Raw genomic sequence first — 4,598 nt, 5'->3', positions numbered from 1 at the left:
GAGAGCCTGGGGACCAGCAGCCTAGCAAGAGGAGAGACTAAAGAGCCTCACAGGGAAGGAACCCCATCCAGGTGAGGGTGGTGCCTGGAGTCAGGAGAGGGTGCGCAGAGAGAGGCGGCAACCAGGAGAGGGTGCGCAGAGAGAGGCGGCAACCAGGAGAGGGTGCGCAGAGAGAGGCGGCAACCAGGAGAGGGTGCGCAGAGAGAGGCGGCAACCAGGAGAGGGTGCGCAGAGAGAGGCGGCAACCAGGAGAGGGTGCGCAGAGAGAGGCGGCAACCAGGAGAGGGTGCGCAGAGAGAGGCGGCAACCAGGAGAGGGTGCGCAGAGAGAGGCGGCAACCAGGAGAGGGTGCGCAGAGAGAGGCGGCAACCAGGAGAGGGTGCGCAGAGAGAGGCGGCAACCAGGAGAGGGTGCGCAGAGAGAGGCGGCAACCAGGAGAGGGTGCGCAGAGGGTGTGCAGAGAGAGGCAGCAACCAGGAGAGGGTGCGCAGAGAGGGGCGGCAACCAGGAGAGGGTGCGCAGAGAGGGGCGGCAACCAGGCAGACACCCAGATCTTCTATTGGGGGGGTGGGGCACGAGGGGGGGGGGAGGTGGGCCCCAGGCTCTCTCACTGCACTGCTTGCTCATTGGCGCTGCTTCCTGAGTCCTGCGGCTTCATCACCTCAGGCAACTCCGGAGGGCTAGAGGAGGGCTCAACGCGCAGGGCTTCAAATGCATCATCTGCCCGGAAGGCCAGCCCCACAGTGGCTGGGGCCTGCGGCCGCGCTGTTTGACTGGTGAAGCCACGCTCGCCCAGTGTCTTGCCGTCATCCAGAAGTTGGTCATCCTTGTACAGTCGCTGTTTGTGGGGCGGCTGCTTGAGGATGTTCTCGATGATGCGCGTCAGCTCGAACAGGGTGCTCGACTCCTTGGCGTCCGTGAAAATGGTGGTCCTGTGGCGTCGGGTCATTAGGAGCACGTCCGTCTCAGCGGCTGCCTCTCCCACCGACGCGCCGGCGCCTCTTACTGGGGCTTTGATTTGCGTTTTCCTAATGACAAGTGATGTTGAACATCCTCTCATGTGCTCATTTATTGGCCATTTGAATATCTTCTTTGGAGAAATGTGTATTCAAACCCTTTACTCACTGTTTAAAATTGAGTTGGTTTTTAATTATTGAGTTGTAAGAATTCTTCATAAATTCTGGATATAAGCCCTTTATCAGATACATCTGACATGCATATAGATGTGATTTGCAAATGCATCCTCCCATTCTGTGGGTTGACTTGACACTTGCTTGATAGTATTTTCTTTTTCAGCTTCGAACTTTTAAAGTTCTACCTTGTCTGGTTTATTTATTTTTCTTTTGTTGTCATATTGAAGAAACCACTGCCGAACCCAGGGTCTTGAAAATTCACCTCCATGTTTTCTCCTAAGAGACTTATACAGTGTGTCCATAAAGTCATGGTGCACTTTTGACCGGTCACAGAAAAGCAACACAAGACGATAGAAATGTGAAATTTGCACCAAAGAAAAGGAAAACTCTCCCAGTTTCATACCTATTCAGTGCAGTTCGATGTGGGCTCACGCACAGATTTTTTAGGGCTCCTTAGGTAGCTATCCCGTATAGCCTCTACAGACTCATCACTGACTGATGGCCTACCAGAACGGGGTTTCTCCACCAAACTTCCGGTTTCCTTCAACTGCCTATCCCACCCAGTAATGTTATTCCTATGTGGTGATGCTTCGTTATAAACGCGCCGATATTCACGTTGCACTTTGGTCACGGATTTGAATTTAGCGAGCCACAGAACACACTGAACTTTCCTCTGTACCGTCCACATCTCGACTGGCATGGCCGTGGGCTGCTCCGCTGTATACACGGTGTTACATCATCATCTGCGCATGCGCACATGCTGCCACCTCATCCTACAGAAACTGGGAGGGTTTTCCTTTTATTTGGTGCAGATTTCACATTTCTATCATCTTTTGTTGCTTTCCTGTGACCAGTCAGAAGTGCACCATGATTTTACAGACACACCGTAGTTTAGGCTCTTACATTTAAATCTATAATCCGTTTTGAGTTGACTCTTTGTGTGCGGTGTGAAGTAGAGCTCCAGCTTCCTGCTTTTTCAGTTGTCCTAGCACCCTTTGTTGAAGAGACCAGGGCCTGCCCACTGAATGGTCCTGGCATCTTTGCTGAAAATCCCTTGACTATGAATGTAACAGTTTTATGTCTGGACTCAGAATTCTCTCTCATTGATATATATGTATGTATTATATATCCTAAAGCTAGTTCCCTAATATCTTGACTTCTGCAACTTGGTAGCAAGTTTGGAATTGGGAAGTATGTGTCCTTCATTTTTGGTATTTTTTTTTCCAAGATTGTTTTGGTTATTTTGGACCCTTTGCATTTCCAGAGGAACTTTAAGACCAGTTTATTAATTTCTGCAGTAAAGGAAGCTGGAATTTGGGCAAGGACTGAGGTGAATTTGTATATCCATTTGGGGAGTATTGACAACAACTGAAGCTTTCTGACCCACGAACATGGGATGTTTTCTCATCGATGTAGATCTCTAATTTCTTTAAAGAGTGTTCAGTAGTACACTGCCCGTTAAAAGATATAAAACTCAAACAAATTAGGTTTGTTAGCTGCATAAACACCATATGCAAGGCAGCTGATTTTCATATTTGCTAGATAATCTAAATTTATATTCTTTATAAAAATTTTTTTCTGAAGTTAGAAGTGGGGAGGCAGAGAGACAGACTTCCACATGTGCCTGACCAGGATCCACCTGGCATGCCCACGAGGGGGAGATGCTCTGCCCGTCTGGGGTGTTGCTCTGTTGTGGCCAGAGCCATTCTAGCACCTGAGGCAGAGGCCAAGGAGCCATCCCCAGCACCCGGGCCAACTTTGCTCCAATGGAGCCTTGACTGCAGGAGGGGAAGAGATAGATAGAGAGAAAGGAGAGGGGAAGGATGGAGAAGCAGATGGGCAGTTCTCCTGTGTGCCCTGGCTGGGAATCAAACCTGGTAAATTGATATTCTTGACGGAACTCTGATTATCATTGAGGTTTTTACACGGAACAGCCTTGTTTTGTCCCATTGCAGGACACCTTTGCAAAACCGCACTTCGGCATTGTCATTAATAATAGCTAACACTTACCCGATGCTAAGCTGCTTATACACATTACATCACTGATCCTTCCCAATAACCTCATGAGGCAGATCATCCTCATCCTGACTTCAAAGGTGAGGTCTGGAGCTTGCTCAACATTATACAGTCGGTAATTGGTGGAGCTGGAAACTGAACCAGATAGCTTGCCTCCCCAGTCTATACACGACCACTGTGTGACAGTGTGTGTAGGGTGTACGACTCAAAAGCTGCAAAAGAACATCTGTACAGTGCCAAGTTATCCCCCGCAGGGGAGGGATACCACCGTCCCCCCCCCCCCCCCAGCTACCATGTTCCTCTCCCTAGAGTGGCATTATGCTGTTGGCTTTTTCTGGGGCTTTAAGGCTGCCACAGAAGACTCACTGCTGTGTCTTTTCCTATGAGCAGTTGAAGATACTTGTGATATCGCACAGTTTCTTCTTTTGAAGCCTCCGTGGGAAATTTTTTATATTGGCTTTGGTATCAGGAAGGGTGTGTCTCCTTAATATTTAATTCTTTCTTTATATTTTAGACATTTTGAGTTGCCTATCAGGATGAAATTTCTCCATTTAGGGGGCTATAGCTTTTAGACTCTGTTTACTTGTGCTTTAACTTTTTACCTCATTATTATTACCCAGGCCTGACTTATTGATGAGGTTGCTTGGGAACCTTGGGCAGTGGGGAAGGGATGTGGAATTAATTAGTAAATAATTAAATGAGAAGAGGTTTCTAGTGGGAGTAGAACATGGAAAATAAAATTTCAGCTCAATTTGGGTGACTGGAGGTTTTTGTAGTGGTTCATCAGTAAAATGAAGATTTCGTAAATTAGAGAGGCTGGGTTACTGATCCAGGCATGGGAATAACCTTCTGTAATTAGTTTAACATCTTGAAAAGAAGGTAATTGCTTGATTTTTCAATCTTACTTAAAAAAATTATTGATTGATTCTAGTGAGAGAAGAAGGGATAGAGAGAGAGAGAGAAACATTGATCTGTACCTGTATGTGCTCTGATTGGGGATTGAACCAGCAACCTCTCTCTATGCTTCGGGACGATGCTCTGAGTCTAACCAACCAAGCTATCCGGCCATGGCTAACCTTACTGTTATTATTTATTCTACATTACAACAACATGATAGTGGCCAAAGAGGAAGGATAAAATTGTCCAGAGTTTCTAATTCTGAATATTTCAAATATATTTCACCTTTCAGATGTTAGTTACTATATTCGTGATCCCTCAGTTGGTGGGTTAGATCACTTGAATTAGCTCGCTTTCTGACCCACGACCATGGGATGTCTTTTCCTTGATGTAGATCTCTAGTTTCTTTAAACAACGCTTAGTAATACATTGAAAAATTAAGAGAATCCCTTTCCCAGTTACCTTTTCTTTAAAATCAGCTTCACTGTGGCATAACTTGTGCGCAATATAATTGACTTTTTTAAAATTATGTAATTTGGCCCTGGCCGGTTG

The 4,598-nt window shown here is 46.6% G+C and overlaps 1 pseudogene; it reads right to left on the bottom strand.

Annotated features, from left to right (window-relative positions):
* Window positions 1-588: 588 nt before the first annotated feature.
* LOC136379766 (elongin-B pseudogene) lies at window positions 589-993 on the bottom strand (annotated as a pseudogene).
* Window positions 994-4,598: the final 3,605 nt, after the last annotated feature.

The sequence above is a fragment of the Saccopteryx leptura genome, chromosome 8 (assembly GCF_036850995.1).
Source record: "Saccopteryx leptura isolate mSacLep1 chromosome 8, mSacLep1_pri_phased_curated, whole genome shotgun sequence".
Taxonomy (NCBI): domain Eukaryota; kingdom Metazoa; phylum Chordata; class Mammalia; order Chiroptera; family Emballonuridae; genus Saccopteryx; species Saccopteryx leptura.
The sequence above is the reverse complement of the archived record's forward strand: the minus strand, read 5'-3'. Positions and strand labels throughout refer to the sequence as shown.